Source organism: Panthera leo, chromosome C2, assembly GCF_018350215.1.
Source record: "Panthera leo isolate Ple1 chromosome C2, P.leo_Ple1_pat1.1, whole genome shotgun sequence".
Classification (NCBI taxonomy): Eukaryota; Metazoa; Chordata; class Mammalia; order Carnivora; family Felidae; genus Panthera; species Panthera leo.
The window spans coordinates 151,382,398-151,394,425 of record NC_056687.1 but is presented as its reverse complement, the minus strand read 5'-3'; the positions used below and the strand labels follow the sequence as shown (position 1 = coordinate 151,394,425).

General features: G+C 48.1%; 1 protein-coding gene across 1 annotated transcript in view; it reads right to left on the bottom strand.

Moving 5' to 3' along the window:
- The window catches only part of SCN11A (sodium voltage-gated channel alpha subunit 11), a 94,875-nt gene extending 89,271 nt beyond the window's left edge, over positions 1-5,604 (bottom strand). The window contains exon 1 of the mRNA XM_042955574.1: positions 5,305-5,604. The gene's annotated coding sequence lies outside the window, so the exon portion shown is untranslated. The remainder of the gene's footprint in view (positions 1-5,304) is intronic.
- Positions 5,605-12,028: the final 6,424 nt, after the last annotated feature.

The window sequence follows — 12,028 nt, the reverse complement described above, 5'->3', positions numbered from 1 at the left end:
CAGAGAACAAACTGAGGGTTGTTGTAGGGGAGGCGGGTGGGGGGATGGGTTAAATGGGTGATGGGCATTAAGGAGGGCACTTTTTGGGATGAGCACTGGGTGTCACACGTAAGAGATGAATCACTGGGTTCTATTCCTGACACCAAGACTACACTGTATGCTAACTAACTTGAATTTGAATTAAAAATGAATAAATAAATAAAATTTGTTATAGACACAGAAATAACTAAAGAACCACATGTTAAAGGTACCATTGAAAACTACAAAAATTGACCCAGGAACAAGAGGACTTTAGGGGACCCTGGGTGGCTCAGTCGGTTAAGTGTCTGACTCTTGATTTCAGCTCAGGTCATGTTCTCACGGTCATTAGATGAAGCCCAACATTGGGTTCTGTGTTGAGGGTGCATACTGCTTAAGATTCTCTTTCCCTCTCCCTCTGCCCCCCTTCCCCACTCATGCTCTCTCTCTCTCTCTCTCTCAAATAAAAAATAAAAATAAAAAAAATAAAAAAGAGGACTTTATAAAAATTATCAACTCAAATCTGAAAAAATAAGTCACACAGCAAAATTGTCTTATAATTGAAAAACATTGATGAATCAAATATTTTTAATAAAAGTAGACTCAGGAAAATTGGACTATGGAAATAAAGCCTGTGCATGCAAAATTAACTCAATTAATAAATTAATAAAATCAGTATGCATAATTGGTAACATTTGGAACAATTCAAATCTTCATTGTGAAATTTATACCCCAGATACTTGATGCTGAGAATTTTTCTATACAGCAAGTAGACTGCATTGCATGGAAAAATTGGTTGAAAAATTGGCTACAGTGCAATCTTTCTCAAGCTTTACTAATAATCAAATATGACGGCAAGGTTTGCAGACACTGAGTGATTCTTTACAAAAAAAAAAAATTACTTGGGTATATGCTTCCAAATAATGAAAACAGAATCTCAAAAATGGTGGGCACATGAATTCCAAAACATAGTGTACCAAACCCAAGAGTGCAGTAAAAAAAAATTCCAGGATAACTGCACTACGATCAGCTTAAAAAGCAATTGATCTAAGAAGAACTAGAAGTCAGAGAGCCCTAAGAAAAACCTTTTCAAGTACAAGTTAAGTTCTCTGTCACAAGGAAAATGATTAAGCAAGTGGTTTCTTAATAGGTAAAAAAGAAAGGTAACTAGAAATTCCATCAAAACAACAGCTCTTCAGAAAGTCAGATTTTACGTATGAAGCTGACTAAATGGCCTGAGCAGCTGACAGAAGAGGGAAAGAAAGTCCACTTGACCTTGACACTTAGGACATTCTCCTTCATGAAACAGAAGGTCAGTGACATCAGAGTCCATTCGCATCTCTATGGGTCCAAATAAGATACCAAATATTGGCTTTAGAGACTAGAAGCTACAAATTCATTATATCATAAAAGTTATACACCAGTTTTTTATTTTAACAATCATCCTATAGATAAAGCAGAATTAATTACAATTACAGAATAGAATTCAAATGACATAAATGTTATAAAATTGTATCGCAAGCTCGAGTTGGAGAGCAAAGATGAAGGGATGCTCAGAGCTACAGTTTCCTCATCCTAAGCACCTGAAGAATCAAGACATCCTATAGAAGGTCTGTGGATCAAGCAATACAAGTGTAAGTCTACCCCTGAAAATTACGCAGGTAATCCAGCGCAAGACCAAATTAAAAACATGCTAAGTAGCAGAAACTGAAGGAATCCTGGGTACGGGAGAAGGATTACCGTCAGTACACTAAATTCCTCATCTTGCACAGGGACAATTCAATAACTGTTACTTAAACTTGACAACTCAAGAAATAAAAGCATTAACAGGATCAGTTCGAGTTAGCCAGACAACAACCAGAACACTGAAACACTGAAGGGATTCAAAGTGGGACGGAGGAGATAGGCAAGGGGGGGCGGGGCGGGGGGGGGGGGCATTTTATTTTTCATGTGATACCTTTCCCAGCATTTCTTCCTTCTGAGTTATTGGAATTACGTACACCTAAGTGTCACTTTTACAGATTTGCTAAAAGACTAAAAATCCTTCCAGGCCTCCAAACATCCTCGGATTTAAAACAGAGAGTACAAAAATATCAGGTACAATGACAGGCTCTAAACTAATTCGAGTCCTAAAGGAAGCAAGCAGAATCTCAAGTTGAAGTCCAAAGCAGGAGGCCAGCGCCGTGTGAATTATGATGTGATAGGGAAACCACAGAGACCAGGAGCCCCCATCCACCCCCCCAGAAGGCTCTGCCAGACCTCCCTGAGGGGATGCCCTAGACCGGCTGGAGGGCTCCCCGTCAGAGGGGGCTCTGTCCCTGCTCCTCTAAGGACTGGCCCTCAGCAGGCTCACAGGCCCACAGGCCCACGCTTGCCAGATAAAAAACAAGCTCCCATCCAGGGAAACAGGGCTGAAGCTTCATTCCCTAAGCAGAGAGCTTAAATTACTCAGGGAATTCACTTGCAGTTAAGATCAGGTCGCTCCGGGCTTTGTGTCCAATCTACAAGCCTCACAGAGACGTTAGATCTGAACTCCGATTGCTCGCTCATTCATGCTCTGGGCACGGGCAATGCAAAATGATTTAAAACACCATCCCAGGCCCCAAGGGTCTTACAGTGGGGGTGGGCACCTGGGTGAGTCAGGGACCGAGGATGAAACCACACAGTGAATACGGCTGCACTAGCGGGGAACCCGAGGTGCTGTGGGAGCCCAGAGGACAACGTGGTTATGAAGAATCGGAAATCACTGAGCTGGGAGGATGGAGGGAGGTGTGAGCATGTGTGAAAACACTGAGGGTAGCAAACGGCTTTTTTCCCCTATTTATGACTCTACCAGTCATTATAAAAGTTGAGTAACCTCATTGTGCTGCACATCTGCAGTTTGCGCTCTAAGCCTCTCCCTGTCCTTCTCCTCCTTGCTCTGTGCCTGTGCAGCTGATCCACGTGGACCCCTCAGTGGGAGCCCCTGAATTCTGGCTTCTGGTTCCATTTGGCCAGTGGGAGGCACCAGCAAGAGACCCAGAGAACGGTGGAGAGTGAGGTCAGGGTTTTCCTTCCCAGCTCTCTCCCCAGTGGCGGCCATGCGCCACGGCTCCTGCCCGGTGGCCCATCCACACGGCTCTCTCCGGTTCTGTAACACCTCCCTCCCCCGGCCCCTTCAGATGTGGGTGTAATGGCACCCCATTCTCACCACACCTGAGAACTGCACCCTCACCGGTTGCTGTTACTGAGCTCTGCCTGCACCTTTTAAAAAAAAAAAAAATGTCCCTTTAATAAAATATCCTCGAAATGCCCAGTTTGAATGTGCCATCTGCTTCCTGCCAGGGCTCTGGCTGATGGCATCATCCATTAAATAAAATTTAGAAAACAAGAAAAGGAAACGATCGCCCACAAACCAAAGCCACCTAGCACATGCAAGTTTTAACATTTTGGTATATTTCTGTTCCGCGGTCTTTTTTCCATATATTTACGCTGCTGGCATTGTCATGCATAGGCAATTTTATCTCGTGAACTTTTCAATTAATGGGATATTGCGAACATTTTTGCAAAGATAGGTATCACTTAATGGCATCTACCCTGTTCCAGGTAAAATTTTAAGTGTGCTAACACACATTATCTCCTTTAAGCCTCAGAACAATCTCATGAGATAAATATTAACCTTGAGGGGTTTCTGAAAGGAAATGTTCGTCTGAAATGAAGGTGAATTATTTGTGGCCTTCTCTTAAGAGGCAGGGGTTTTAACCTTGTACCTTCCTTGGCTAGAGTTTCTCTCCAGCTTTCTCTGTTAGTAGGAGAAAGGACAAACCGACTCTCACACTTGACCCTAACCAGTAGGGGAGGTCATTGGGCAAGTCACCAAAGGTTTGCAACCCAAAGCCTTTCGATGTGGATCTGGTCCACACAACCTGAGATGCAACACTGCGGTTAATAAAAGCTATACACTATGGGCCAAGCACTGGGTCAAATGCTTTAGATGGATCATCTCTCATAATCTCTCCTAACTTCCCAGGAAATCTACAAGGTAGATATTGTCATATCGCCCCCATTCTACAGAAGAAAGCACGAGGACGTAAAGGAATTGGGAGGCTTGCCTAAGATCACATACGGAAGTGCCAGAGAATCTCAATCCCAAGTAATCACCACTGTGCAATCCACCTACCTGCCTAGTTCTTCATAGTCCAAGCTAAGACAACCCAAGAAGGTGAGAGAAGGGAGTCAGGAGGAGAAAGCCACACAGCTTCCAGCTGGGCTGGGTGGGGTCTGTGACATCCTCACTGTGTGACGTGCTTCCCAGGACATCAGCCTCACTGCCACAGCCTCACACGTCACTCCCTCGGGCACCCCACCACCCCCACCGTGACACTGTCTCATCCACCCAAGCCAGACAGCCCGATGGTAACGTACCCTGTAAGACGCCCCTTTGTCCGTTTTGGGTGGTGGTCTGAACAACAAGATTTTAACTCTGGTGACACACAAACCATGTCCATTAACACAGGTTACAAATAAATAATGGCCCCTTCCTCCTTCCTAGATCCCACAAGAAGATCAGAAAACAAACGAACATGAATAGACTCTCATTGATCTCAATCCAAAATCAATCCTAGGTTGATGAGCTTACTACCTCTTCAGAAAAAAAAAAAATTTTTTTTAAGTACACATTAATTTCTGATTAAGCTAATTGGCCACAGGGAACTCAGAAACTATTTGGAGGGTCTGCACTGCAGTCTCGGGATAGAAGACTTGAGCACATCTTTTCTAGAAAAACCCAATTCCTGACATGAAGTCCGGTGTTGCGAGCACCTATCAGGCCAGGCAGCCATCTCCTGTCCCCCTGGCCCCATGTCTTCTCAGAGCACTTGAATGGAGGAGAAGCACCCGATGGACCCCATCACCTGAGCCGTGTATCTTGTACCTGGTCCCTGACTCTGATCTGAGTAGGACGTGGTTACAAGAGGCCTGTACTCCATCCTGATGGAAAACACAGAGCAAGTTCCATAGTGACAGGTCTAGCCTCAAAAGCCCAGAAGAACAGGGATGCCACCGGCCCAGAGGACTTACCTGCCTTGGGAAGGCGGCTTCGGACAGCAGCCCCTCTCAAAGCTCTCCACGGAGCAAGTCTCACAGAGCCTGAGCCTCTGCTCCTGGCAGTTGGAGGCCTTCTGGGAGGGGCAGCTCGGAAGCTGGGTGGAGAGTGTTGAGGAAGGCAAATGGGAACACAGCCAAAGTGATTTTAAAGAATCGTGTAGGAAACCCTGTAACCGGAGAAGTGACTGAGATGGTACTTACATTTATACTTTGGAAGCATCTGCCTTTAATCAGCGCTTAATCTAACCCTGCAGAGAGCATCATTAATAAAGAAACAGGTTGTTTTTTTTCTTTGGCCTCGTCCAAGTGGGTGAGAGAACAGCGAAGAGTCTAGCTGAAAAGCCACGCCGCTCAGCCTGGAGGCCACCCGACCCAGGCGCTCCGGCTTCTTGCCCCCCGGAACCTGCCAAGGCCCACGATGTGAAATGGTTCATAAGGCTCCCAGACGGCTGCTCCTCCCTTCTTTTCTCTCGGGCCATCAACACTGAGGGTTCAGACCTGTGAAAAGACATGCTTTACCTAGGTGGTTGTCACAAGGGACGCCAAGCACATCCCTTGGCCACCAAAGCGATGCTACAATGATCTGTCATCCAACCCCAAACTCCCCCAACTCGGCTTTTGTTTTATTAATTCTTGGGGAAAACTTAGATCTCTTTGGGAAGTGTTGCACCATAAGCTATTTTCGGCCGCTGTCCCCTTCCAGAGGCTAGCTGACAACCAGCTGAGATAAACGATACAAGATGTTTATACGGGGGCAGGAGGCAGGAAGTAGGTGTTTAAAGGAGTGTTGGATTGCAATTACAGGCAGATTTCGGTCCTGCCAGAAGTGGCACTGAACACTAGTCAAAAGAACTGGGCATAAATCCCAGCTCTACCGCTAAAGCTGCATGATATTGGATGAAGCACTCAGTGGCCCTGAGCCTTAATTTTCTTCGCATAAAATGGGATCATTCTTTCAAACCTCCTTAGCCTTAAGAAGCAAATATGATAATAGCTACAAAAACACTGTGCAAACACCGGATATGAGTATCTTCATTTTTAAGAGGGAAAAGGCCTAGTTGCTTTTCTCCCCCTACTGACTCGACACCTAAATCCCACGCAGCCACACTGAAGTCACAGACATGGGATTAGTGCTGGGCTTGGCACAATGTATATGCCCTGACTTTTTAAAGCAGTGATCAGAAATTCTAAACCTCTGTCTGATTTCAGGGCGATTCTCAGAATAAGAGAAGACCAGTGAATAGGAAAAGGACGTAGAGGGGCGCCTGGGTGGCTCAGTCGGTTAAGCATCCGACTTCAGCTCAGGTCATGATCTCCCAAGTTCATGAGTTCAAGCCCCACATGGGGCTCTGTGCTGACAGCTCAGAGCCTGGAGCCTGCTTTGGATTCTGTGTCTCCCTCTCTCTGCCTCTACTCCACTCATGCTCTCTCTCTGTCCCTCTCTCTCTCTCTCAAAAATAAATAAACATTAAAAACTTTAAAAAAAAAAAAAAAAAAGAAAAGGACCTAGAGCTAATAAATAAGCATTTTTTTTTACATGGTTAAAAATGTGTGTGTCTGAAGAGGTTAAAGGAGGCATCTAAATCCATTATCTTAAAAGGCCCTGGCTTTTTTTTAAATACAAACTCTTGGCAAATATTATTTTCCTGAGCTATTAAGTCATTCTCTGACTTCCCACTCTGAAGTCTCAGAGAACATCCTAGCTTCTGTCTTCAAGGTAAATGCAAATGATTCCAAATGTAACAGGCCACAGAAGCAGCATGGGGTTTGCATTCAGGACGTTCCCCAGACTCGCCTCTCCTGCGGAGCCCTTGGGGAAAGCGGATGTGCACCTGAAGGCTGGAGCAGAGCCCCTGTGTTGAGTGTGCATTATAAGGGGATGCCAACATCAGCACGTGGGCAGGACGCCCCCACGTCTGCTGTGTCCCTGGAGCACTGTCACCTCCCTTGGGTGCTAGCAGGGAGCAAGATCCTGACAGTCTCAGTCTTTCCATCTGATAGGCTGACCAGCTTTGACATCAGTGGCCAAGTAGGGATCATCGGCTTTAGCAGCAGCCACACACCCATCTGTTTATTTAGCAAAGATGACATTGAACCTCTATTACTGCAGAACGCCTGGAAATACCAAAACAGGACCTGAGTCCTTGAGGAGCATGCAGCCTCCTGCACAGGAAAGAAAGATGTACGAAGAACTAAAAACAGGACAGAGGGCTTCAAGAAGCTGCAAGCAAGATGCAAACAGAGGCCTTCACAGAAGGGAGCAGAGAGCCTTGGGAAGGCTTCCAAGAGGAGGTGGGAATTTGAGCTGAGGCTGAGAAGATGAATGAGAACTCAATATGCAGAGCAGGTAGGGTGGACCTTCCAGGAAAAGCCTGAGCAAGGACACACAGGCCGGCAAGGACAGGACATGTGTAGAGAACCTCAGGTTGTTCCATGAGGATGAAGTGGTGACACAGAAAAGGATACAGAAGAGGAGGAGGCTTTGCGTGGCCTTGAATACCACTTGACTACCACCCGGGAGTTTGAACTTGAACTTGTATGGAGTCACAGGCATGGCGCCGGCACAGCCGTAAGCTTCTGATGATGTATAACCACCAAGTCTTCTGTTTCCCTAATGTGCACCACCACCGATATCTCACCGACAGTAAGACATCCGTGCAAATAAACAATGTTCACGGAGGGTTCGACGATTGCCACGGCAGGTGTGGGCAGCCGAAGTGAACGGAACGTGTGCGGGAAAACTTGGGAGGGAGCAAACCAACCCAGGGGAACTGGCTGTGACCTATTTAGCTGAAATCAGAGGTAGTCCGAGGAAATGTAGCAGTGGGTACCAAAAGCAGCCGCTCTAGTCAGAGACCGCCTAAAAGCTGGTTCCTATATATTCTTCCCTTCCCCGATGCCACATGGTCAGCCAAAGGCTCGGACAAGCATGTAGGGACTGAGCGAAGGCTTCAATGTCCAGCTCGTGAGGTCTCGTGCAACACAGGAGTGAAGACTGCCCCATCACCTAACCCCTACCGTTCATTGCTGGAGCCTGCATTTAACATTTAGTCCACAGAGCTTCCACTGTCTGATATGCATGCTGACATGCGTATTTCTGATATGTAACCGTGAGGACTCTTTGGGTTGCAGCTAACAAAATCCTAACCCTAGCGTTTAGTATAAGCAGAAAAGAGATTTTATTGGCAGGGATCAGGGGTGTCGCACAGAATCCAAGGGAAGAATGGCTGTGGCCCCTGACGGAAAAGCCGAAGTCCAGCAGGAAACTCAGGAAGCTCTGTCTCTCCTCATCTCCTGTTCCTGTTGCTGTTCCCCAGCCCCTGTGCTCCCTTTTCTGCTGTACATGAGTTTTCTGTGATCCTAGTTGACCCGGCAGAAAATGGCATCCTAACCTCTGCGTTTAAATGTGGAGCCTTTCCATTCTGGGATGCAAAATCCCTGGGGAAGGATCTGAATGACCCCATTCGGCTCCGAGGCCTGACTCTGAACCGATCAACAGAGGTCAGGGTGCTGGAGGTTGGCCACTCCCACTGCCAACCCGAATGGATCCAGGGGGAGCAGCTCCTGGAGAACGCCAAATGGGGACAGCACCAACATCACCATGTTTTAAGGATCAAATGAGGCAACATGTGCGAACTTCTCTCTGTACAGTCCTACACGGTATACAAAGAAACAACTTTATTGTTCTTGGGGAACCACAAGACCTGGCCTGGAATCCTGCCTTGTTGTGCCACCTAAAAGCCATGTGATCTCTTGTTCAACGTTCTCTAAATCTTGGTTTCTTCGTCCAGAAGCGGCACTGATAACGCCTGCTGTATGCAGCATTTGTGAGACTTAACTGATCAGGGGCTACCGCTTTTGTGAACTGCAAAGTACAAGCTGAAATGAACGCAGGCTCCTTGCGGTAAGAGTCAGCGTTCCCATGTGTGGTCGCCCACTGGCTACCGCGTCTTTACCACCCCACCCCCATAGATACAAATACACACAAGCTCCAAAGTCTTTATGGCCACCGCAGCCCCTACCACTTTTAATCTCCAGCAAGTAGTAGCTACAGTGTATTGCTAACTTATTTGTGTAGGAGGGAGAGGGGAAGAGGTAGAGGGAGGGAGCGAAGGACGGAGGGAGGGGGGAAACAAGGCAGGCAGACAGGCATGCCGCCAGCCTGAGGCTGGGATAGGTGGCCAAGTCTATAAGGAAGCCCAGGGAAGGGACTGGCTGGAAGTCAAAAAGGATATAATTAACTTAAGAATCGCAATAAACTTGTAGCCACACTTAATAGGTTTCAAATATTTTCTCAATTTACCCTGGCTTCATTCTTCTCGGTGGTTTGCCCGTGTGGAGGAGGAAGGGAAGGAAAGGAATACAGGCAAGGAAAAGTCTTAAAGGGACAGCACCCCCAAGCGTGTAAAGGAGAGGGACGGTCTAGGCTTTGAACAAACACGCAGCATCAGACCTCCGCACAGCTCTCCTTCAGAGAATAGACAGAGGAGGGGGGGTTGAGCTGTAGTGACAGGAAGAAACACATCTACCTATGAAGCTGTCTTGCCCCAACTGCCTCCCCACCCCCTCCCCAGCAGCCCTTAATCCCCTAGGGGTTGAAGGTGGTCTCAGGACTGCAGTTCAGCAGGTTTGCCTCAGGATGTCCCCCCCTCACCCACCCACCCCCACCGTTGTTTTGTCATTTCAGCGTCTTCTCTGCTTTTCCCTGACTGGGCAGAAAGTGGATGTTGGTATTTCTGGAGCAAATGTAAAGCCATCTGGAAATGAATTCACCATGTGCAACAGAAGAGAAACAAGGTCTTCTGAGGTTCAAGTTCAGACACAGAAGGGGGGTCCCAGGAGAAGCCGGAAAACGTTCCTCCTCTGCCTCCCCTGGCCTCGGGTTAAGTGCTTCACGTCAAAGCCTAAACTTGATGCTATTCGGTCTCTTTAAAACCCTCAGCACAGTAGCTCCTCTGGCCATCGCTGTAAAACGTGGCCCGACCCAGACCTCTAGGAGGGCTGGAGCCTGTGGCCGTCGGTGGCCATTGGCGGCCATCTAGAGAACGCAGCCTTTTAACTGTAGCACCGATGTCAGCGGTCTGTCCCTCCAAAGTCTCCTGGACCCACCCCGGCTGTCCCTCGCTTCTGGCTCTGGGGAAATCTCTCTCGGCCTTCCCCAGCCCCCCTGGGCCCTCAAGTCTTTGTATTCACTTCAATATCCTGCCATCTTTCCCCTCAAGAATGAGGCACATTTCTCTCCATGCCTTGAGCATAACGGTTTCAAAGATGCCCCCTCAATTTTTTTACCCGCATGCCCTCGGGTCTCACCTGCCATCTCAAGCGATTTATCTGAGCATTTCTTTCGAGCAAATAATATGCTCTCTGCAAAAGAAATGTGGTAAAGAAACAAGTCTTTACCCTCACTGGATTGCCTACTTTGGAATTAAAGGTAATACTGTCTTATTTTGTTTGCCATCGGTTTTACGTTTAACTTTAGAAATCAAAATGGATGCCGTAAATCCTCATGTTTTTGAGGCCTCGTTTTTAAGACAGTTCAGTCTTAAATGACACCATGAAGCGAGTACGGGTGTAGACGTTCCTAGATGCCTGGGGAGTCAGACCACTGGGGTGCAGCTTCTCCCCCTCTGCTCCTCTCCACTCTCTGGAATTATCTGTGCCCCGACCAGTCCAACCTGTCAGCACCTCAGCCCCTCGAGGCCAGTGAGACCACTCTCCCACAGCACTCAGCATGAATTTCCTTCTGAGAAGGGGCCGGCCCAGTGGGTCGGTGGGCCCTGACCTTGGGACCTTCTGTGTGTCCCCAGGGGCCTAGGACCTTGCTCAAGACGAAGGGCCTTCCTGGGTGCTCCCTCAGCCCCTCTGAAGGCCCAGGATTCCCCACCTCCCCATCCCTGGGCCCATCCTCCACTATCAAGGGGCCTGGCAGACCTCAAGGTGAGGACAGGGCTGCTACCAGAGTCCCCGTAGTGGGGCTGAGGGTCTCACAGCGTCAGTGACTCAAAGCTATCGCCCCTGCCGCACCAATTCTGTTAATTATCGCCCCAGGCTCAAGTCCAGAACACAAGTGTCTGATGAGGCTCCCTGAGAGCCCAGGTATGCATTCACACACACACACACACACACACACACACACACACACACACACACACACACCACAGACACTCATCCACACAACCCAGCAAACAGAGACGTGACAGTAAATAACACCAAGAAAACCTAAAACTTCGTTGGGGCCATTACCTGATTTCTTCTATAAGAGTGTGCTCCCCACACCCCCAAACACCAGGAGGCTAAGAAAGGGAGGCTCACAGGCCAGGTGATCCCAAAGAGGAGACAAACTAGCAAGCAGGCAGACAAAGGGCCGCCCTGAGCAGCCCTGGCTTGGTTAAGGCTCACCTCCCTGACCTTTACTTACCTCCCTTGTGCCAGCTGGAGGCTCACATTCAAAGCCACACCTGTGCTCCTGCCAGTTCCCTGCCCACGCTGCCCTCCCTGCTACCTCCTCCTGGAATCCACACCAACATTCAGAACTTAGGTGACACCCTCTCCTCTAGGGAGTTTTTCTCATAGCAAGGTCGCACTTTGCTGACACTGACTGCCCCCCCCCCTTCCTCCTCTGACCATTCCCTGTTGGATGAGCCTCGTCACCCTATTTGAAGGCTGGTCCAGGGCAAAGGCTGCGTCCTCTTCCCTTGCATCTCTCAGCACCCCGCTCTCTGGGTGCCCATGAATTAGCATTCAAGCTCCCTATTAAATGGGATGAAGGAAGCTAGATGAGGGATGGCTCAGCTGCTTCCAGAAAGACCCTTGTGCTTCAGAGCTCGAGGAAAGCAGGAGGAGGGCGGGAGGGAGGGAGAGGGAGGGAAGGAAAGGCTCACTAAAAGCTTCTCGAATACACAGAAGAGCTGAGCATCAGAACAAA